The sequence below is a fragment of the Apteryx mantelli genome, chromosome 3 (assembly GCF_036417845.1).
Source record: "Apteryx mantelli isolate bAptMan1 chromosome 3, bAptMan1.hap1, whole genome shotgun sequence".
NCBI classification, from domain to species: Eukaryota; Metazoa; Chordata; class Aves; order Apterygiformes; family Apterygidae; genus Apteryx; species Apteryx mantelli.
The window spans coordinates 46,041,977-46,067,025 of record NC_089980.1 but is presented as its reverse complement, the minus strand read 5'-3'; the positions used below and the strand labels follow the sequence as shown (position 1 = coordinate 46,067,025).

Sequence of the window (25,049 nt, the reverse complement as noted above, 5' to 3'; positions counted from 1 at the left end):
AATGTTTCAAAAGTATAAAGAGGCTTTTTGCTAATAACCCCAACAACGTGTCACCCCAGATCTGTGAATAGGCATATAACATTTTGCATAAATTCCAGAGAGTAGACCTGTAAGATAGACATAAATCTAAAAAAAACTAACAAAAAATCTAACAAAATTTAAAACTGTTGATACCACCAGCAGTCAAACTCTTAATATCTGAGTATAAAGTAACACGTCTTTCTTTAATAGTACCATTTTTTTGAGCCAGACAGAGCAAAATTGACCTCAGTTGTGCTCCTTTTAAAAACATTTTGGCTCTATACCTACTGATGGCTTTTTCCAATGACTGCCTTGTGCGATGTGGCCAGTGTATTAGTACCTTAATGATCTCCATGCCCCATGCTTTATAGGCAGTTGTTCAAAAATTTAAATCTTTCAGTTTTCCACTTCTGAAATTTTAAAGAAATACTTGGGGAACGCATCAATGGAGGTTGTTCCAGATGTACACCGTTTAGACAAGATGAAGCCTCTTGTTTGTAAAATTTCCCCATGTTTAGGATAGCACAAGGTTTGGGAGGGGTCATAATAAGTTATGCTAATAATAAGTTACAAGGTAACAACATCTTTTTTCTTATTTGTAATTTATATTCATGTCTCATTGGCAATATCCCATCTCTGTGATGTTACGCAATTACATATTTCCAGTGCGTATACTGCTGAATGCTGGGTAGAGCATTCACCAAATCAGTCATCTACAAAGATACTTGGCAAGCACTGAAAATCAGAACAGAACCCCCAGAGGGTAAGCATACTCCAACTTAAATTAATATTTCATAATAAGAAGCACATTCTTGTTCTATTTTAGTTTTCAGGATGCCAAAGAACATGTTCTGGGCATGATTTGTACTGAAAACCAGAAAAAAAATCCACTTTTTCCTATTTCATAAACCTGCTAATCATTTATAGATAAGATCATTAGAGTAAGCTGAAGTCAGAGTGCAGGATCTCAATCTTTTTGTCATTAGTCAGCCATTTATGAAAATGTTTTTAAAAGCTCTAAAATAAATAACATTATAATTTCTAGCAGTGTGTTCTTGTTTTCTTTATTTTTTTCTTTTAAAAAATGCCAGTGGAAAAAAAGGTTAATTCAAAGCCTATTATTTATAAGACATAAAACTACTTTCCAAACAATGCTTATCACACAAGAAATATTCCAGAAAGCTGATTTTTGGTAATTATGTAAAAGTCAACTCATTCAGAACTCCCTGCAATTATCTCTCTCAATCTGTGGAACAACAAAAATGATTAAGGGGCTAAGGAAACTTTGTTATGAAAAACAGTTAAAAAAACAAAGAAGTCTAACTTCACCATTCAGCCATTAAAGAGGAAGATGATGAGCAAGCTCATGTATTTGAATGCTATAAAGAGCAAGGAAAAGGGAGGCATATTTGGCATAGATCAAGAGAATCAGGTTAGGGATAAGATAAAACTAAATATAAGAAGAGTGAATATGGGGGAGGGAGTGGAATCACAGCAGTGAAGTTTTAAAGTAGCAATAGATACAAAGTGGCCAAGCTTCTGCAGCAGTGCAGGCCCTTGCAGCTGTATTGCAAGTAGGGATCAGTTATGAAGGATGATCCTCTGTGGCTACTTTTGGAAATATATATGTCATGTCCATGCAGTGTGTGACCAGACAAGGACCAACACGTACCTGTGCAGGGCTATGCTGACTAGAAAGAATGTGACAGGATTTAGGGTAGCCCTGACTTGGGCTGAAAACCAAAGCTAAAGAGACACTTATTCCTTTCCAGATTATACACACTATAACTTTTTCTCCCTCCACTGTGCTGTGAAGCTTGCCTCTACCCCAGTCACTTCAGAGAATTAACTCTCAAGGATAGACTATGAGATTCTACAAGTTTTCCAGTTTCTAGTTTCTGTAAGGGTAAACTGGAAGAATTCCAACAAACACACAAAAATCTAACCAAAGCACTGAATACAATCTAGCAAGCTGTATGAGCTTGAAAGTCTTTAAAGTAATACATGCCCTGATTCTCTTTTTTTCTTTAGCTAGTAACTTTTGTGAAGGCAATATAAATATGCACGCACACACATGCACAAACATAGACTCAGTGAGAGAGGGGTCCAGCATATGTGTTTTCATCCTGCGCTTGAGCTGGACACCTCTAATTGAATTTATCAGGAGAACTAGCCCACGTTTTTGAAAGGGAGTAGCAACTTATTTCAAGGCACTTAAGAAGATTTTGACTTTTAGAAGGGAGTTCCCTACTTTATATCTGTCAAAAAGCGATTCAGAAACTGAAGCACCCAATATCACAAGTCAGCTTGAAAATTTAGCTGTGACCCTTTTTTATCAGAGCCACCTTTTCAAAGCACCAACATCTAAAATATGTCTGAATCAGGTATTAAAAATAGGGTCTGTGACTGGAAGTTCTGAGGCATATGGACTAGGATTGTGACACAGTGTAGGAGACAGTTATCAGTACACTACAGAGAAACAACAAAATACCATGAAACTATTATAAATAGAAAAATAATTTCTCATTTGAAATCCAACTAAAATGAAAATATAAGTGTAAAAAGTCTACTGACAGCAATCAGAGGAATCATTAACACCAATCATTACCCCATTCTAAAACTGTTCTCAAAAATAATAAAGGTCCTCCAAAAGAACTTTGGATTACAGAGAACCAGGAAAGCTTTAACCAATCAGTGCCTATACGATTGTCTTTTCCATCATCTCCTCTTGTTTCATACACTTTTTGTCCAATAAAAAAAACCTTTTTCTTTCTTCCTATTTCTATTCAGCAGCCAAAATCAAACCAAAATCAGAATATACAAAGTGAATAGTATATAGCAATTTTCCATTCTTCAGTGAGAAGATGCTAAGCTATTCTCCAGGCTATAACACTCTTAACAGCAGGTGGTGCGGATGTCCAGCCCTATCAGCTGCTGCAAAACGGAGTTCAACTGTCACTAGGAAATACTGACTCTTTCCAGAGTCCTATTCAGATATTTGGGGAGAAAAAGAGCTCAGCCATATCTCTTAAAACTTTGTCCTTGTGTAGCTTGCACTTGTGTCTGGTTCAGCAATTCTGCCATTTGTGGATACTCACTGCCACAAGTGCTGACTTTCATCCCAAGGCTAAAAAAGAAGCAACACTAATTACGCTTTTGTCCATACCAGTGGGCAAAAGGCTTTTCACTTGAAGATATCTGATTAAGGATGCTATTAAAAGAAGCTTTGAACAAAAAGAAACAGTCCATGTTTTTCTCTGAATACAGTAGAATTAGTGTAACACTCAAGGTTAATTTTCACATGTTTCCTATGTAAAAATTGTGTGCGGTTTGGAGAATTAAAGCCAAATTCTGATCTCACTGATGTCAGACGAGATACCCCAGTGATTAATGTGGTTCTTGGCTTCCCAGGCAGCTGTTGGAGTCAATGTGTTTCTAATAAGATGGAGACACAGTAGGGGCCAGGTGCTCTGTTGGTTTAAATTGTTAGAGTCACAGGAGTGGTGTAGAAGGTTAGTAGATGGAAAATGTTTTCTGCCTTCCCTGAACTCATACTCCTGGTCCAGCAATTCAGTTGCTGCAGCCCAACATTTGTACTGGCTGGGGTACTGACTGAGGCTTACTTTATAAACCTTGTATTGTAATAGTAGTAAAACAAATACTTGATGTTGTATATTTGCAAAAGAACTCAGTTTCAAGTATTTAATTCCCCCGTTATTTTGTTTTTGGACAGAATTCTACCTGTTTCCCTCAAAGTAATTATTTTTCTGGTATTTTCAAAAGCACTTTTGTACCTACTTTTTATCTAAATGTTTAGCTCAAAGACAGCTGATGTGCTGTTCATTAAGTGTACTACTGTATGAAATATTTAATGCAAGCCAAACACCAAACCTGAGACTGGGTAATAATGCTGTAATGGAATGGCAGGTTCTATTACAAGACGAAAGTTAAATGAGGCTTCACATAGTCAAAGTTGAGTAATTTCAGGCTACAAAGCTGGAGAGAGGCTGGCAAGCAGAGGAGTGATTTCCTCCTGTATCGATGACTATCCTTACAGAGAGCCCAGTCACATCTTTTAATCATTCCACACCGCTGCGTTGTTGCACTTCTGGCAACAACAGAGCACCCTGAGGAACAGTGCTGTGGTGTCTGCAACATCAGCCTCCTGGCACGGAGCTCTTTTTCCAGAGTAGGGAAGCTATTCACCAATAACTGGGCTTCTTCAACATACGCTGTGTATGTGCTACTCCCAGCACAGTGGACCAGAGATTTTTTTGGACAGCACCTGTAGCAGTGCACACAGCTCCCCCGCCCCTTCATCTGCCCTCACTAGAAGCAATGCTATGTAAATAAGCAGTGCTATGGCCCTAACCTCTTCTCGACTTCATAAATCCTGCACATTTTCGGAGACCCCAGAGAGAAAGGGGAAAGTTGTGAGTGTACCTATAGACAACACAACTTGAATAAATTCCAGTTATCAGTAACCTCTCATTTTTGAGAGCTTATCTATACACATATTCACACAGTATGTGACTGCAAGCAGTACCTCCAACATACCACTGTGTAGCTGGAGAAGTGCCCCAGTGTCCCTTAAATGAATCGAGACAGAAGGACTCATTTTTTCATGACAGAGCAATCTCATGCCTGAAAGTATCTGTATTTGTGTAGTGCAATTACAGAGGGTGAATGGAGTCCAGATGGCAGCTCTGCAATTCGTAGGGATGAAAACATTTTACAGAGAGGTCACTAGTACCATCTGAGCTGTAATGGAGGTTCAGATATACTGTGCTGTCCTGCCTTGCTGATGCTTCACAGGTTTTAACATGATCTGTGACCCACCAGCAGTTTCTCTGTGGAGATAACTGACCCTTACAAGCTTTCAGCTACAAATTTCAGAAGAGAGGAAAGTTTTTGCCTGTATTTCATCCTGTCAAGATCAGAAAAAAAAGAAGACATGGATTATATAGAACATGCAAAAATAGTTTAGGCAGAAAAAATTGAAGATTAATTTTCATACTTGGAGGGAAGCTGGACTTCATCTCAGAGAGAAACCCAGAAGGAGTGCTAAACATGATTTTATCAGAAAAAAAAATGGCTATTTTCTCTGAGATGAAGGAGGGAGCTAAGAGCTGACCTATCATGGGAGTAAGGACTAGGTTCAGCTCCTCAAAGGACTGGGAGTGCTCTCTGGCAGAGACCCTCACTAACACTTTAGTGAATTCCACTGTAGTGGAGCAAAAAAAAGACAGAACAGCCTCTTACTGAGAGTACTTCTCTTCTTATCAAAAAGATCCATTGACCACTACTTGCCTGGGCCGATGGCTCTGCTGCTCAGTCCCACTCAACCACAGGTAAGGTGGTTTCATGGCAGAAATGCCCCAAACAACACATGAGGTCAACTTGGCTTTGTAGGAATATATAAGTGTAATCCTTACTACTATCAATTAAAGCATTTGCCATATGAGGTGCTCGTGTGTGCTCTGCACCTGAGAACTTGCTAGCATCAGTGTCATCACGTATGGGATGCTGCAGGTCAGGAGCGCAGCTGGTTGAACTTAACTGAAGAGGTCTGGTAACAAGGACAGGACTCTGGTGAGCTGCCCTTGTACTAGGAGAGGGTCAGGAGGGTGAATGTTCTGACTCCAAGTTTTGGAGGTGGTGCAACGGTTGTGCTTCAGTAGTAGGGAGGAAAAGCAGGATGAGTGTGGGACCCACAGTGTGGGTGTAAAAAGAGCCAAGTGCTTGAGAGAATACCTTCCTAGGAGAAAAAACAAGTTAACTTGCATGACAAGTTACCAGTGTCCATCACATTAACAACTACATTGCTTCTCTTTTGTAATTCACCTATATTCTTACATCTTTTGTTTTAAAAGTAGTAATTCATAATTAGCTTTATATCATGAGGGAGAAATTATCTCCCTTCCAAAACAGTTAGTTCTGGTGCCAAAAAGCAAGAAGATGGGCAAGAACAGAAGCTATCTATCTATCTATCTATCTATATCCTTCTCACGGCAGCATAATAACCTTTTCCAGTCTACGAGTGTTAATATTGAAGGCAAGCAGACATGTATTTTGCACGTGCTATATTGGATTCACCACTTGCAGAACTTGAAGCACTCTGGCCAAAGTCAGACTAGTTGTTTCTGCGTCTGCCAGTTGTGTGTACCAGCTGGTGCAAAGTGAGAGGGCAAGGAGAATTGGCCAGTAAATAAAAACCTTCACTCAGTGGCTGCATACCCCACATTGCTGTGAGCGCAGTCAAGAGCAACCACTTTGCAGGAAGCTGCCCAGCAGAGAAGACTTCTTGAGAATTTCCCTGTACTTCATCTAAAAGTTGTTCTTACCAAAACATACAACGAATTATCACTGATGTAAACCTGAGCATATCACCTTAGCTTGATACAACAGTGTAGCAGTAATACCAAAAAAACCTCAACTAACAAAAGAAAAATGAGGTTAAAATATGTTTATAGGCAATATTTTGTTGTGTTTATAAAGCTAAGTAAATTAAAATGTTGTTAGTTTATTTTAGCTCTACTACCTAATACAGAGATAAAGACAGGTGATATATTGGCATGCTCACATTCAACACAGGGTGTACAATTGTCAGTCAGCTTTTAAGGAACTTTCTTGGCAAAGACTGCAGTCAGCATCATACAGTCCAGATACTTTTTTAAATTTATTTTTCTGGTCTATCCATATTTACAACTTATAAACAAAGAGCTAAGGTACATGAATGAAATCTCTTGGTAAATGCCAAAAAAGAGCTTTCTGGTCACAAAACTGAGAACTGAACATAGATATCTCAAGTTCCAATTCAATATACAAACTACAGCACTATTTTCTCCCCATTGTTTCTGAACAAAAAGTAGGAAATAGCTTCATTTTTTCACATGATAAACAGTTTGAAAAGTCCTAACAACAGACTGCTTACATATTGAACCAACTTCACCCCCTTCTTATTGGAAAATACAGTAATAATTCCCCTCTCATGATAATCTATTTTTCGAAGGAACCAATATTTAGACAGAGCTTACAGTGGGCATTCAGGAAACTAATCAAAGAAATTAAAATTACTTTCTTTGTGTAGCTCAAGTGGCTAGTTAGCAGCAGGGAGAATAAGAAATCACCACTGTATCCTTCAATATGAGCATTATTAATTAGTTTTATTCAATAAAATATTATTTACTTTGGCAACAGAATTTCTGTTCTTTTAATATCCTAGAAGCACTTGTGTTTAGCTATATTTTTATTATGCCTGTATGTGAACATTATTATACACTGCTGTACACTTTGCATTTCTTCTAATTTCACACTTGTGTATATATGCTAAGTATTTTGATGATTTGAAAGCAAGTTAAAATATGATTGTTTCATTATTACATACCAGCTGTGGATTTTTCCAACTTTTTTTTCCAATACAATTTGGTACTCTGTAAATGGAAAGGGTGGGTATTTGGTCCATTGAACCAGTAGCTGAAAATCACCAAAAAGGTAGCCTTGTGAACAAAACTGCTACTAACTTCCATTGAAAGACATTACATAGAGTGGTATTTTTTCTTTCTGGAAAAGTGGAACATGATTATAATTCAGGAGGAAAGAAGACCTAAATCAGAAGGAAAACATCTACCCAGCTATATCTTCTTACTCAGTATGTGATTATCACAGATAATACTACCAACACATAAAATGGGGCAAATTCACTTCTGCTTCCTAGAGCAACTGGCGTAAAATAAGAAGAGCCTAATGTATATGTCAAAGAAACAAATCTTATAGAAAACAGTAGCTCTGCACCAAATGGTATTACAGAGGTCAGGGTGCCAAAGATTTCAGAAGTAGTTGATGTTGAAAAACAAGTGCATCTGGAGATGTTTAAGTGAGAGGTCACCTATAGGTTTCCAGATGGTTGAAAAAAGTAGCCGAATAAAGAAAACAAGAGCTGGTACCCCTGTAAGAGGCATCCTTTAAATTAATCAATTTCAAACCTTCAAAAGCTCAGGTTTATCTTGAATAAGGGGTTGAATTCAGGGCTGATTCCCACTTTATTGAAATTGTTCTCAAACTTTAAAATGCAGATGTCAGAGCTTACCCTTAGGCTTTCTCAAGATCACAGGAACTACTGTGTGTCAAGATCACACACGCTTTTTGTTAAGGAAAAACCGTTGTCCAGTCGTCCGGCTGATATGAATAGGGTCAAGGGAGTTCAACACCTGCTTTGAAAAAACAGGCTCAGCAGTTACCATACTTTGCTACAACAGGTGCTGAACTCATCTAACCTTATTCATGCTAAAAGACAACTGTTTTTAGCACTATCTTATGGGAGGAGTAAGCTCTGATATGAGCGCTGTGGTTACATCTCTAGGTTATTCTGGAAGTAAATAGCTAACCACTGTAGTTAGGCAATTGTAGGGTCTTCAGAGAAACTTCTTTTGGCCTGAAATCTTTGTGTTACTGCAGGATGGGTAAATAAGGCTAATACTTGCCTATGCTCATACTGATGCAAAAAGATTCCTAGAAGTATCTTAGAAACTAGTCTGCCATATGAAACAACAAAAAGTGGATTCCAGTTTGTAGCATGATGATCTAAGCCATAGTAGCCCAGCACAGTAAATTGCCTAGTCCCATAAAATACAAGTCATAAAAAAAGAAAAAAGGTTGTGAATAAGGCCACCAAATTACAGTTAAACGCTGTTACAACCAAATAGCTCATGTACAACTTCATAAACACTTCAGCTGGTGCTCTTAAATTACCAGATATATTTACTTTAGTCCTCTGAAGCACATTAAAGAAAAAATGTTCTTTGTTCTCTGGAACTATTTGGACTCTTTAGCAGTTCACTTAACACATCATAATGTTTGTCATAGACTTTCCTAAAACACCACAGAAAAATGCATACTTCAGGAGAGGAATAAATCTCTTAAAAGGTATTAGTGTAATGAAGTAAGTCACCCCGTAGAGGTGAAGTGCTTGTTAATATCAGTGGATTTTCGTTCCAGTTCAGCAGAGTGCTGAAGCAAGTTCCACTAAAATCAGTAAGCAAATACACATGCAAGTTCTTTTCTGAATCATGGTCTTTAATTGTTATTCTGCTGGCTCTCGTGGGTTTTGCCTTTCCTTTTTCAGTGGACAGTGACCCTTGGAGCACGTGACAGTAACAGTTGTCCAAACATAAATTATGTTTGATTGTCTTTCAAGGTTCTTGCTCTTCTTCTCTTGGGTTGTCTCAGAGCAAGCCCCTCCTATCCCAAACATGCATGCTTCAGAGTTGCATTTGAGCCCTTGTATCCTGTGGCAAATATGCAAGGAAGTGGAATAATGTGTTTAATATTTTCAGACCTGTAGATGTTCACACAGAATCGTTGGGGTTGGAAGGTACCTCCGGAGATCATGTGGTCCAACCCCCCTGCTCAACACAGGGCCAACTGGAGCAGGATGCTCAGGGCCGTTCACAGTTGGATTTTGAATATCTCCAAGGATGAAGACTCCATAACCTGCCTCGGCACCCTGTTACAATGTTCAGTCACCCTTATGGTGTCTTTTTATAAAAACAAAAACAGAAAAAGAATTTTCTTACATTTAAAAGGAATTTCTTGCATTTTAGTCTGTGCACGTTGCCTCTTGTCCTTTCACTGGACACCACTGAGAATAGTCTGCCTCCATCTTCTTTACTCCCTGCCATCAGATATTTATACATATTGGTAAGATCCGCCCTGAGCTTTCTCTTCCCCAGGCTGATCAGTCACAGCTCTCTCAGCTTCTTCCCATATGTTGTCAAGAATTAAGATTAGGCTATTGTTACCTTGTAAAAAACTGACAGTGTTTGCCTGAAGGACCCCACCCTGGAAGCAGGTGGCAGTCCTCATGAGAAAGGATTAAGTGAAAGTTGCTGACAGGCAGAGACAGGCTCTGAGGGGAACTGGCTTATTTTTCCTAGGGAATGCTAATTTAGAATATGGACTAAATTATCCTGGAAGAGGGATGCTAGGAGTGGCCACCTGAGGCAGAATATATGATCTGAATTTTATGGTATATTCTTTGTCTTTTTTTTTTTTGATTAAAGACAAACACCATTAAGATCCTGAGCCCATAATTTTCACATTGCAGGGGCAGTCTTTAGCAGATAGGAAAAGCTGTCTGTTTTTATTCTTTGCAAGCACTGATAATGTCAGAATTACTGAGGTGATTCAGGGGAGCACTAGAAAATTGAATTGTCCTTCAAATACATTACTGAAAACTGAAGGATTGTTTGCAAAAATACATCTGTTTCTGGATTGCTGATTCTGCTATTCTGAAGCATTTTCATTTCAGTAAAAGCTTTGGATATAGACTGCAGTTAAAGGGAACCAAGTTTCATGCAGCACATAAAGCACAACCCGTCAAAATAAGTGGCTTGTGTACTACTCTTATCTCCTAGATTCAAGAGCTCTTTAACTCGTGACAGCCCTTTACACAATTCTTACAGACTGCAGCACAGATCTCCTGTCCCTGACAGTCCCTCTACATTCAGACTTTAGGTTTTCCCTGGCCTGTTGCAGATCTTTATTTGCTACTTTTCTTTGCTAAATCTGTCTTATATTGGGGAAATTTTGAAAACAGTGGGTTAGTCTGGCTTGGTCATTAGAGATGAGATTTATTTACCTGTCTGATACTACACTACCATATTATTTATATGCATGATATGATGTGAAGTATGTTTCCTTTACCTGTCTGTGTTTGGGTTCCTCATGGACATGGTGGGGGGTTGGTGTTTCTGAAGTCCCTATGGATATGAATAGCCTGACAGGAAAGATGGATCCCAAAGAACTGAATAAACAAACAAAATTGCCAGAGAAGCTGACAGTCCAGCTGTCACTGCACAGAGAAGCCAGTGAAACAGAAAGTATGTGAACTCTTCAGTAGACTGTAAAATTCTCACAAAATGAGTGAGTGGACAAAAAAGTAGCAAATTAGCTTCAGTGTAAATAACTATAAGGTAATTCATCCTGGGGAAAAATAAGCTAAACTATGCTTACAGGATGCTGAACTTGAAATTGGCAGTTACAGCTCAGGGAAGAGATCTTGCAGTCATTGCCAGCAGCTCTCTGAAGTCATCAGCTTAAGGTGAAACAGTAGTCAAAAAGCCAAAAAATGGTCAGGCATCATCAGAAAGGGAATTGAGAATATAACAAAAAGCATCATTTTGCTGCTGTACAAAATCTTGAACTCACATCTTGGGCACTATGTGCAGTTTGGTCTTCATATCACAAGGAGGTCATAGAGGAGTTAGAAAAGGTACAGAGAAAGGCAATAAAAATGATTAAGGGTATGGAATAACTGCCTTACAAGGAGCAACTTAAAAGGCTAAATCTTCAGCTTTGAGTGCAGAAGGCTCAGTGGGAATCTGGCTGGGATGTACAAAATCATGAAGGCACTAAGTGAAGTGAGTACAGAGCTGTTAACTCGCCAGATCCTTCAGTAGTAAAACCTGATGTCATTCATTAAAACTAGTAGAAGATGAGTTTAAAACAGGTAAAAGTATATACTGTTTTACACAGCAGCCAGTCAAGTTCTGAAATTCTTTGCCACACATTTTGGGGGCAGACAGAAAGGTCTGAAAGGTCAGTTTCTAAAAGGAATTAGAGATTCCTGGAAAACAGGCCCAATAATATGCTAAAGAGAATAGGCAGGAACTGCCTATTCAATGACTGTGGATGTGGGAGGAGTACTAAGGGAAGACTGGCCAAGAGTGCGTGCTCTTCCTGAACAGCATTTCCTAGTGCCACTTTTGGAGACAGCGTGCTGGTCTACATGGACCACTGGTCCAGCATGGTGGTATGTCTTACATTCTCGTTTTCAACACTGGGCTCTGCTGAAAGACATAATCTGCATCTGCCTCACAGCATCCTAGTCTCTTCTCTATTCCGCAGCCTCATGTACAAAAGCTGGCTGGTCTGCATACTACAGAGCAGGTCAATCTACTACGTCTGGTGTGTGGGGTCACAGAGTGCCAGAGAGACTGCAGCAACATGTAGTAAATGCATGAGAATCTCAGGCAACATCTGGAGTGTGTGAGATGTGGTCAAATGATTAAGTCATATGCTCAGTTTCATGCCTGGCTGTTTAAGGACTTCTGTCAGAGGAAAGCATTGAGAACATCAGGCTGATAGGCAGTAATAACAAAAAATATAAATTACTCCTTCTGATTCCTTCTGTTCCCCTTTTGGATCCTACTACATGACTTGTTGAGAGTAAGATTATGGGAGGCCATGAACAAGCTTAAAATCTGGCCCTGCTTAGCCATCTCCTATTTTGTATGGGGGAAGGAAGTGGCCTAGATCTGACCCATCTACTATATATAATATATTCCACGGCATGTAATGTTTTGACAGCTTAAGTAGATATACAAGCACTGAATTGGTAACTCATTCAAATGAAAATTGGTATGCCTCCTATCTGAATATTGCAGGTTCTGGTTTTATTCAGATAATTGTGTTTATTTTTTCTTTTCCAGCAAGATAATTCTACATATTACTTCAGTGTCTGGTATGTGTTAATCTTGTCCAGGTTTTTTCTAATGCACTTTCATGAAATTTTAGATACAGATATCATCTGTGTCAGTAATGGGGAACGTAGGTGCTGGACAGGAGCAGAGGGTTCATAATCTATTTTGTCCACCTTACAAACATATTGCTTGGGACAGATTTTTTTTTCTCCAAGTACAACATTATGTGAGACTGGATGCACTGAGTGCCACTAATTTCTTGGATGACCATGCAGAACCTAATGATCCATTTACTCACGTGGACTGTGCAAGCACATTGCACATGGACTGATTATGCAACAATAGGAACACAATAGAAACATTTCCATTCTATCTATCAGGAGCTAAGACACAGAGGAAATTTGTGATTTGTCAGGAGAAGTCAGTGGCAAAGAGATAAGAAATAACTCTGGAGTGTCTTAACCACAAAGCTTCTATAGGTCGTTTGAAATGATGGACCGTGGAGCTAGTCTTTTGGTGAGTTTGACACCACTGCAGAGCATTTCCAGGAGCACTATATGATGGAGAAGGATAAGTTTTCTCTGTAATGTCTAGTCTCCTCTAATAATGATAATATTTGGCACACATCAGTACTTTCCTTTCAACTATTTAAAGCCCTTCTGCATACCTGTAATATAGACAAATTGTATAATCCCATTTGCACAAGTACAAGTGGAGAGAGTTTAGGTCAATCATTAGGAAAGCTTTCAATAGATCGCAGGAGTTTGGACCCCCAGTCATTTGCTTTAGTCACGTGAAAATGCATGACTTCATTCCTCACTGCTCCCTCCTCTTTCCTTTTTCTACATCTTTCATTTCTCACCATTGTTTTTTCTTTGTCCACCATATGGCTCATGACAGCTCAGTCTCTGAGTCTTAAATCACTTGAACTTGTCTCCTGACTCTGAGCCCCCTACTTGAGCAAGGAAGTGACTCTCTGGGAATACTGTATTAGCACTCAAGAGCAGAGTTCTCATACTTCACGGAAAGACAACCGAGAGGATGAGCAGTGTCTCCTGATCGTGCTTCATTCATGTGGAAGTCCGACAGGCAAATAGTTGTGGCCATTACTCACAAAGAATTAACTGCTTGGAAATAGTACTTCCCTTATCCCCACATCTTGCATCTTGTCCTCAAGCTTAGAATCAGCATGAACTGTGAGCACGTCTACTTGCAAATAGTCTATTCTCATACCAATCCATGTTCTGCAACAATTCTGTAGTTTCTAACTATTTGGAGGGGGAAAAAATGCTATTTGAAAAGTGTTGCATATACCTCTCCATATGTGATACCTTTCCCTTTTAAAGGATCATCAGGAAGAGGGGTCAGCCATTTACTGTGGAGATACAAAAAGCAGCAGAAGTGGACTGTTATATCTGTCACTTGCTAGCTTGATGGGCTTAGTGAGAAGATAAAAGATACACACATGATTTTACAGTACTTAATCCCAAAACTTGAGTTCACTTACTTAAGGAATATCTTTGTAGGTGCAGTCTTTGTTTGCCCTTTCCCTCCTGGATCTGATTTCCTTGTCCTTTTTCTCCTTCCTCTCACCCTTATTCTCTTCCTCTTTGCCATGTGTATTATCTCTCTTCGCGGAATTTGCCTGACTTTGATTCTTCTTCTCTTGTAAAAGTTACTGCAGATCCTTTATTTCCTATTCACACATATGTGCTGTCTGCAATCTGGTGTAGATTGTGTCAGAGCTGATTAGGATCATGAGGCAGGAACAACCAAGGCTTAAGGATTCCTCTTTTCTACTATCTATAGTGATAAAGCTTGCTGCCCGATACAGAGGTCTTCTCTGGGAAGGGGAAGAGGAGGTTCAAAAGCCATTCTGCAACATATTTAAAAACTGAGATGGGGAAGCCACTGAAGGATTCCTGCACTCATTTGGTTTTTTTTAACTTTGAAAGCTCAGTTATCTAGTTGGTCCTTTGGGTTGCTAGAGCTCAGAGGAGCAACAGAATTAAAGGATTAAAGATAAAAGATTAAAAGGATAAAAAATGAAAAATACTTTTATAAAACAGATGTTGGCATAGGTTTCTAGACACAATCTTGCTACTTCCCAAACTCATGGGAAGAGGAATCGCTGAAGGAACCTTGCTCATTCACAGGCTCTGCTTATGAGTTCAATTTCATATTGAGGTGAATGGCTGAGATAGGGTTATGTTTGTCTGTTCCTCCAGTTTAAGACAGAGGTTTATAAACAAGCTTCCCACTGGCTTTGACTTTTTTTCCTCATTCTAAATATTTCCTAATATAGTTTATAGTGTGGTAGGTTGAGTTATTTTGGCAACAGGCCAGCTCAGGTACACAATAAATCTTGTCCTCCAGTCTTTAGGCAGGTAAATATATTTTCTAATCTGGAGCAGTGGAGACTCAGAAAAGTCCTCTTGCTTTTGCAAGCAATCCATCAAATCCTTGTCTGCATTTTTGGACCCTCAGTATCAATACAGGCATTAACCTGAGCAGTTCCAAGACTGCAAATGAAGAGATACAGTTGCTCAATTTCTTTTTCCTGTCAACAGAAAAATGAAAGAATAAGTCCAGTGGGAACACATTATACGTGCAGCAAAGAGCTTAGGCACACTAAGAATATGCTTCTCATACATTCAAAATTTTAAGCTTCTTACTGAAGACTTCAGTAGCCTTCAATTTGAAAAACCTGGAAGCAAAGACAAGAAAACACAAAAAGAGCTGGAAAATCCCTATGATATGATGTAAAACTGAAGAGCAAGATTATAACTTCAGGCAGAGAACAAACTGTTCTCTGTAAGGGTTTGTGAAGGAAAGAATGAGGCCTTAGAGGCCTTAGTCTGCTCTAGTATACACTCTCTGGGTTATACTTCTATTGAGATGTGCATCTCTGTAGCCACAGAGCCATTGAAAGGTGAATTCTAATATGTTCATTAGGAAATATATGGCAGAGCAATTTTTGTCACATCTGGAAAAAAGCAAAACACCATCTTTAATGTTAAATCTTCACATCTTGTTTCTAAGCAAGTTCTCTTAGGTTACACTGACAAGTCCAAAAGATACTTTGAAAACATATACTTAGAGTCTTGCTGTGTAAGTAATGAAGTTGTATTAGTCACTCAAATTTCTAAGGTGTCCAGAGACTCAATAAATAAGCAAAACATTCCTCATAACTTTTTTCTTTTGTTGCCATTTCTAAAATTGGTTTGATGTTGTAAAGGGGGGTTTACTTTTTTTCTTTTGCCAATATCAGATCCTATGTTATTGCCCTCCTGATTGCCCAGCATAATTCACTCTAATACAGTACCATCTGTGAGGATGACAGTGTATATGTTTAATATATACATCCTACTCAAAAATCAAGAACTGGTCTCTCTCTCTCCTTTTAAAAAGATCTTCGGAGATTCAGCACATTCTTGCATCAACGAGAGGATTATTATTTGGAAAACATGAAAGCAGAAAAATATTTGGGAAGAAGACCAAATAAAGTGATCATTAAAGTTTCTTTTTAAGTCACAACATATAGCTGGTCTATTTCTTTACTTAACCTATATTACTTTTTGTTTCAGTGGTTACTCAATCCTTCACATCAATAACTTGAAGTGAACTGAGTCTGAACCATTGCATACACAGACTTCAAAAACCAGTTACAGCAGCACCTTCAAATTCCACAAGGAAACCGTTAGCCCTATCCACACTGTGTGCGGGGCAGAGCACCAAAGCTGTCTTCAAGAACAGATTCACTGTCTGTGCAGACAGTGAACCTGAAAACATGGCCCCAGCTATGATGGGAAAGCATCTCATGGAGCATGCAGGTTACTGTGTGCCTGAGCACAGCCAGTGGGTAAACACCAGGCATATCCAGGCAGGCTGTCTACTGGCTGACTGCAGGTGTCCACAAGTCACCCATGTCAATAAGAGACAGGCAGGTCAAGGCGTGCTCACAGCCACTCCCCAAACTGCTTTTTAAATGAGTTGTGAACATTGCCGCTAGGTCTGATTCATTGCTGCCATTTTTCAGTTTTTCATTGACATAGTTTCATGTGGTGGAGAAGGGGGGAGCCAGTAGATAATATGAAGAATGAAAGTGATGTTATCGGAATGATGAGGAAAGGTAGACAGATAAGACATTAAGAACTTAGCACCTGTGTTTTGAGGTGATGAAAAGGAGGAACCATGCACCATGAGGCTGGCTGGGGAGTTACAAAACTCAGTAAAATGAGACATCGAGCAGCTGCACAGGGAAGAATGACTTGCATTTGGATATTGTCTAAGTGGAGTGGAAGGAGGAATAGTTGAAGGACCCCTAGGTTAGGAATACAAGCGACAGGGGAGTTCAGCTTTGTTAAGTACGTTCAGCTGTGGCTGGACATGCCAGGAGTGTGAAGTGTATTTTCTGTGAAGACAAGGGCAGGAGGCTATTTTTCACCACTGTAAGACGTAGCACAGAGCACACAGCGTAGCAGGGGGTGAGGACTTCACACTGTTTCTCCAGTCAGCCAGCTGTGAGCTCTTCCAGGAGCTAAAGTGGTCACTGCATTATTGCAGCATCACCTGGTTCTTGACACAGGTTGCAGAGTCATCTGACAATTCTTCGGTGCAACCTTCCTTCCCCTTCTGTGCCCCTCTGCCACCGTCTGCAGTTCTGGTCTTGCCATGGCTTGTAACTAGGGGAGCAGAGGAGATTCTTCCAAGGCAGCCTGATGTTGTTCTCTACAGTTTGATAGAAAAAGAAACATAATGGCCCCCTTTAAAAAGCAGATAGGTTGACTGAACTTAAATTCTTGGAAAATTATCAAAAGAAGTATTTAGACAATGTATTTGTAATTATTAGAAGGCAGCAAGATAATAAGTAAATACCAGGCTAAACTTATGAATAACAATGTGTCATGCTAATCTAATTCTGCTCTGTAACAGGGTAATTGGCCTTGTGGAGAAATAGTAAATGGTCTCTCTTAATTTGGTCTCAGATGATATAAGCAACCTGGGTATATACGATAAAGTATTTTTAAAGTACTTTTACTGGATCAATATCTTCAGAATTTTTGCTAGTGGTTCTGATGACAGAAAAACAAATAGTAATTTATTTTATTATTAAAATACTAAATAAATACATTAATGCTTCAATAAGGACAAGTGCAAAGTAGTACGCTTTGAAATGATTACTTGCACAAATGAAAGAAGGGGAACAAACAGCTAGATGGTCCTTCTGGGCAAAAGGGTAAGACGATTTAGTAGATCACAAACGAATATAATGCAGGACGCATAAAAATGTATAAGATAAACCTTCAAAGTATGCATTTTAATTTTTCTGTTTAGCTATGGCAAGACCTCATCTAAAGCTCCATGCTCAGGTTTGGCTAGCCTATTTTAAGAAACCTATGAACCAGAGGGAAGCAGCAAAGATGATCAAAAGTCTAGAAAACCTGACATCTGAGAATGAAAGGATGAGGTTTGTTTAGTCTAGGGAAGAGAGAAGTGAGGAGAGACGTGAGAGCAGTTTTAAGCACATAAAGACTGCTGTGAAAAGGACAGAAACAAATTGTTCTTCATGTTTATTGGAGATCAAGACAAAATGCAATGGGCTTAACCTGCAGCAAGGGAAATTCAGGTCAAACACTAGGGAAGACTTCCCAACTTTAAGGATGATTAAGCACTGGAATAGATTGCCCACCAGATACAATACTTCAAAGCCCTTTGATGCTATTCCAGTTTTCTTACGTGGCATGAAGAATCCCTGACCAGCATTTCAGCTTAAGAAATATTTTGTGTAAGTGGAAACTGAGAAACGCTAGAAGGCAAGGTGTAGAGATAAACTCATATTTTGGATTAGATGGAGAGAGTTGGGTCAGAAGAAAAGTTTGTGCAGAAAGGGTAAAGCTGTGTGAGCAGATAAGGTCAGTCAGAGGTAGGAGAAGAAAATGGACCTAAAACCAAAGTGAGTATGGTTTGATCCCCACTGTGACTCCAGGTAAGGAGAGCAGGTGGCCTGCTACAATTGATGCTTATGTAACTACCAGAGAAATTCACTGAAACTGCAAATATCACTAAAATATTTTGTCTTTTCTAATTTTGTATCATTGCCCAAATAATGCAATCTAAATGCGGCATAAGACCTTTAATAAAAGCATCTTCAAAATATTTGCCACTTTATTAGGTGACAACAGTGAATTACATTGCAAAGGTCAATTGCATTATGTTTCATGAACTTGTTTGATGCAAAAGCAGTGAAAAGATTCTGTGAAAGAAAAGATGTTTTAAAACCAAAGCACAGACCTGTGAAGAAATTCGTTCCTTTCCCAGTGCTTGCAGTACATATACTAGTCGGCATGTTGACTGCATATGTCAACTTGCAGTTCTGAAAGATTAATCTCACATTATCCAGTACATTGTTGAGCCTCTTTGGGAATTCATGCTTTGTACCTTTGGCTGACAAAGCAATCTTTTCCTTCAGTATTCAATATTTTATGCTGCACAGTGCTAACCACAGCTGTCCAAGGCCACATGATAACTCTGCTTAGAAATATTAATTGAAGTGCATTAGCAGAACATTTTAGAAAATTCTAAAGGAATCTTAAACTTTGTAAGTTTCCTGCATGAGTTTTCTCTCTGCCTGATTGTAATGAACTAGTACCAATATACTATTTATCTTATAAAAGTCAAGTGATAATAGAATATTAGACAGAATTGTAACGGAAAGGTACAGCTGTAGCTACGTATAGCAGTTGCAATGTTTTACTCACACACAGCTAACCCAAAGATTTTCCTTTTCAGATGAACATAATTCTTCTCAAAAAAAATATGTATATATCACTAAAACCAAAAAAGCCAAAGCAGCAGGAACTGAGTTCAGACCTGATAAATGATGTGAAGATAAGTAACCTGTAAATATATATTTGAAAGATTATATCTGACATTTATTGATGTGTGGTAACTGTACCTAGAAATTCCATTTCAAAAACATATCTTACTGTCCTTGGCTATGTAAGTTTGCACAACAAGAGTAAGCTTCTGCCTCAGAGGGTTTCCAAACTAAATAAATAAGAAAAGGGATGGAAGTGCACAGAGAAATGAGCATGTTCAAGATTTTGTAGGAAGGAAGTTGGAAATACTATCCGTATTTCTGAATCCCAGTCCAGAGATTCAGTCAGTGTAGTATATTGCCTGAAGAAATCTAAGCTTCACTTATAACTCTAAGTTTCACTTATAAATACTCTTAAAGGTCTAAATGTGCCTGGCTTGCTCATGAAATTTGTCTTCTTGATTTCAAAAAGCTACTCATATGAATAAGTCGAGGACAGTTTAGCCCTAGAGCTTTCAAGTGTTTCATTTATTTGGGCTGTTTATATCCCTTCTTTATTTGGTAGACAGATCACCAGATCACCCCCATAAAGACACCTCATGCAGGTAGTAAATCTTCATCAAACTCTCCCCACTTGTCTCTTGCTCTACTTTCCCTTACACTGTCCTGTATAAGTAATTATATCAAGTTTCTGGTGATGAAGAAAATATATCTTTTCTTTATTACAGGAGTCCTTTCATCATTACTGTTTCCCTACTGATATTCCTTTTCCATTCCCAGCATCATTCCCTCCTGTTGAATTCAATATGTTTCAGATTACATTTCCCCAAATGTATTAGCTTATAAGATATGTTCTTTTTACAGTTGCTTTCTACCTATGATACAGCTGCTGTACTGTCAATGTCTACACTGTTATTTGTATCTCCTCCCAAATTAGAATCATATTGTAGCCTATAACCTATAATATTTCTTTAATCCTTAAGCAGGAAACATGATGGCTTCAATATCTGATCACACTGCCATAGCAGGCTACTCCTTCTTCTCCTTTGCCTTTACCTTTGACTTTTTCCTCTTCTTCGTCCTTTTCGTCTTCTTATTGTTCCTCTTCTCCCTTTTCTTCTTCTTCCTCTTCCTCTTCTTCAAAAAGCCACATACATGCAGACATCATTCTGCAAATCAACAGAATCACATTGTCGCGGTCCGCGGGAGTGACGGGAAAGAATCATACGCATTCACAGAATGCAGGTTCAATTCCAACTTTATTCGGCAATTTGCCCATCTTATATATGTTTGTGCAGTCGTACACTTTGCTAGGCCAATCACCATGCAGATTATGTCACAGGGAGCCAATCATGGCACCGATCACGCACGCAGCGGTCATGCCTTGTACCTTGCTACTTATTTAGCAAAGCTATCTTACCCTTAACCTTGGTTCCCACTGGCTTCTGCTAGTTTATCTGTACTTTCTCAGGATGTATCATTTCCAGCTGCACCAGTGTCCTTGGTGGACTACTTCAAAGCACGTAGCAGTGGCTATAGCCTGAGGCCTAAGGCTTCAGCAAATTTAGCTACTAATGCTAAGCAAGTTGTGCTAAGCAATTAATCCTAAACAGTGTTAGTTCCATGCTCTATATCTCATATAGATTATTGTTCTGAAGCACCGCAAGGGCCCCAACATCACATCTTGCCAAACAATGTTTCTGTGTAAGTCAGGGCTTTTCTTTAGGAAAGATCAGATCACCTGACACTAATCTGTTCTGCCAAGGATTATCTCAGTTTATTTTAATTCATGCATTGGCCCATCAGTCACAAATTGTTCATTAACCTTTTACATTCTCACAGCCCTGAAGCGATGGTTCAGTTTCGGAATTCTTTGGTGAAAAGGAGTACCTAAATCTGTGCTCTGCAAAGATTCATAGCTCATGAAAACTTCAGCTCATGAAAATGTCTAGGGCAACTCAAATTAAGTATCCATTACTCAGAGTTCTGTCCATGAAATCTGAACGACTTCTCTTCTGCCTCTCTGAAGTTTTTACAATGCCATGGAAAAAAAAGTGTAGGGCTCCAAAAAATGTTTGTGGTGACCTGGAGAAGAAAGTCTGATCCCAAAGGTTGTCCTTTTTTTCTGTTTGTATCTGATGGTCTAATGTAAATATAATGTAATTCAATGGTCTAACCATCTGTTGGTCTAATGTAAAACATTGCCTCTCCCTGCAAGCTTTGCTTGTCTATGGTGTTCAACATAGTAACCTTTCAAACTTCCTAATTGCAAAGAAAACAAGCACCAAAATACTTTGGTGTCTCAAACTTTAGTGAGACAAGAATCCTTTGTTAATCAGACAGTCATTTATTTGGTATTTGTAGCCCACAATTTCATCTGTTGTGAATCCTGTGGCAACTGGAAAGTAGAAAGTTGAATTAAAGGCTGGAATAAGTATATTCTTCATTACTATGGTCAGTCACAATTCATACTACTTGCATTAATGAGAAAGATGGCTTCGTGTTTAAAGATACGTGTTGGAGTCAGATGATCTGGATTCAACTGGTGACTGATCATGCACTCCTGTAAAACTCAGTGACCTCTCTCTTAGAACCTGATTCAGCTGCCTGCACATTAAATAGCACTGTTATTCTGCCAGAGTGATAGCTCTATTCAGAGATTGCTTAAGGGCATTTCTGTCCTGGACCATATGGCATAGCACAGAGATTCTTAAGATAAGACTGAACAAGCTAGTTGAAGAGTGAACAGTAATGAGAAGATGGGCTAATAAGCTCAGGGACATCACAGTGCTGTTGGGATGGATTCCCTGTGCTTTCAGGTCGTACTAGCTCACATAGGTCTCTCTTGGACCTCTTACACAATGCTTCAGAATAAGGTGTAAGCATACTCTAAGAGTGGTCAAGCCTGGTCTTCAGCATCTCTGAGACACTGAGGGTCCATCCACTTTGGCATTTTAGCTCAAATAAAGAGTGCACTTGTGAAATGGCTCTCCTGATAGTCCCCACTTACTGCACTTTGGTTTGCTTCATGGAGAAGCTATGGGAGTATGCAAGATAGCATCCTTAGAGATGAAACTTAGCTGGAAGTTTCTCCAAGAGCACATCTAATGCATTCCAACTGCTAATAAACGTTCACTCCATGGGATCAGATTACTGCTAGTCTGAAGTGAAACTCCTGAAACACATACTTTTGTTGATGCTGGATCCTCTGCACTGTGTTTCACTGTATATATCCACTCCTATTCCACCATACTATTTGCTAATATAGATATAGCCAAAAATATGCTTGTTCCCTAATTCAGAAGGTTTTGCTGCTGCAAACATATTAAAATAGGGAAACAACTTTATCAAGGATGGAACTCCACAGATTTCACTAGCATTACACCTTGAATGGTAATTAACCAATAAGATCATAAGATGTGTGAATTTGGAACAAATCATTAATACAGGCAAAGCTGACATAAAACAACAGTCTGCTAATTGCATATCACCTCAAGAGGGTGAAATAAGTATTTTTCAGGAATAAGTTATTAACTAGTGGGAACTACAAAGTACTTACAATTCAGGTATGTATAGATCTCGTCTATATAGAAAAATCTATAAATCTTACAAGCTGTGTTACAGAGGTCACAAACTTATTGATAAAAAATGAACATTGTTATTAAATATGAACCTGGGTTTGGACTTCAGTATCACAAATCGCAGTCATGACATTACCATCATCTCCTAGGAAGAAAGGTCCTGAAGGTAATGTGCAGAAATCTGACTGAACAAATGATGCCTGGTTCTGGAGCAGATTTACAAGGAAGTTTGCATCCCTTCAGCGAAGTGACTTGGAGAGCAGTAGGAGCATGTCCAGTAGATCTGTGTTAATTCACAGTCCAGTTCCTTTGTGTCTTGGATATGTGGCCAAGGAATATGGTCAGGGCATAGGAAGATAGATGTACAGCATTTGGTATCTCAGCAAGGAAGGCAGCTTTAAACAATCTTTGCTCCTTCTAGCAATACCCTCAGAGGCTGGAGAAGTGTTTAGTTTAATTTAGACTGCACTGTCTGTAATTTCCTAAGCACTGCGTATGGTTCGACCCCCTTTGAATTTATTCCTTCTGACCTCAGAGTGCTTCTTTTGCTTGTAAAGAGGTCCTAGAGAAAAAGTTTTGTGGCTGCATCTGTATTGCTCAGGCAGTCCCCCCCAGACAAATACAGAAATTGTAGTCCAGGCGCTCCTGTTTGTCCTGAACCTTTCACTAGAAAACCTGATCTCCTAAACACAAGGTTTTGACCACAATAAAAGCTGTCTAGTGTTTTGACTAGATTGGTTACGCCAATGGTCCTTAGGGAGAAGTCCTAGAGGATATGATAGAAAATGATTATTCCATGTGGTCTTTCCAGGATTGTTTAATGAAGCCTATGGAAAAGATCTTTGGTCTTCAATTTTTTGAATTTTTGTAATAGTCTTTATAAAATCCTATCATTTTTCTATCTTCTTACATTTTGTGGCTTTATCACAAGTACTTCCTCAAGCTGGGGAAAAATATTACCTGTTTTTGAGTTTTCAGGTACTTTAGAATTGTGCAGAACTATACAAGGATGTTCCACTTGGCCTCATAGAAAAGTCCTAAAAGTTTAAATTTAAATATTGCATAAAATTAGAAATCATCTGCAAAAATAAAAAAAAATTCTTACAGAAAAGATGATTGGGTACTGTTAGTACCCAAATACTTCTTCAGCCCGACAGCACCAGTTGATTCCCTCGCCCTCTCGGCTGGCCTGTAATTCTCTTTACTATAAAAGAAGGTTTGCTGTCATTTTCCTGTGTTTTTTCTCTCTTTCTCAAGCACCTCCTTCAGCTTTCAGCACTGCATTGCGGTGTCCGGATCAGATCCTGCTTGCACATATAACACAGAGGGGATTATGGGCCCCTCACCCTTTTCCGTTCACCACAGCATTATGAGCACTGCTTCGTTTGAGCAGAGAAACATGCTGGGCACTCTCCACTGTTACCCTGCACCAGGTTCGGTCACTTCTGCCCGGGCAGGTGGCACCGTGACCTGATGGAGTTTTACAGATGTTTTCACTTTGTATCGATGTTACTGACAATACAAAGGGCAAAGCAAGGATAAACTGGGCCTAGTGTATTGAGTTCTCTTACTCATATAGCATGTGATCACACCTAAATATCAAACATGAGACATATATAAGATGCATTTTCACAGAAGATGAGATCCACCTTAGGCATGAAATGTCCTTTCTCTTCTTGTTTTTCATAAAGTAAGCCCCTTGCAAATGCAGATGGGACGGCAGTAGATGAGATAATTCAGCAAAACCAAATTCATAAAAAAGAAAATGTATATTCTCTTCCCTCAGGCAATATATTCCAGTGTTTAAATCAAGCTTCACGTTTCTTTTAAATAGTCTTTAAACCTGCCTCAATGGAAAAGTTATTCCAAAGTTTGAAAATATCCCCTATCATATTATTTATGAACTCAAAATATTTTTCCAGGCCCATATATTATTTCTAAGCTTGTTTCCCCAGGAGTCCCATTATGAAATGAACTTTAAAGCTACATTTGGAAGGTGAATTTAATACCAGTCATACAAGATCTAAAGCTCCAGTCCTGCAAACACATCTGTGTCTAACTTTAAGCCAATGAGTATTTCTACTGAAGTCAATGGAAGTACTCCCACTGAAGTTAAGTGCATATATTAAGTGTTTGGAGGACTGG

The 25,049-nt window shown here is 38.9% G+C and overlaps 1 long non-coding RNA gene across 2 annotated transcripts in view; it reads left to right on the top strand.

The window, feature by feature from the left end:
* The window catches only part of LOC136991667 (uncharacterized), a 62,661-nt gene that overhangs the window by 5,729 nt on the left and 31,883 nt on the right, over positions 1-25,049 (top strand). The window contains exon 3 of one of the 2 annotated variants that reach the window (XR_010883880.1): positions 15,915-15,980. The exons of the other annotated variant lie outside the window; for it this stretch is intronic. This is a non-coding gene — a long non-coding RNA (uncharacterized lncRNA). Of the gene's footprint in view, positions 1-15,914; positions 15,981-25,049 lie in introns of those variants that run through there. 2 annotated transcript variants of the gene reach the window in all.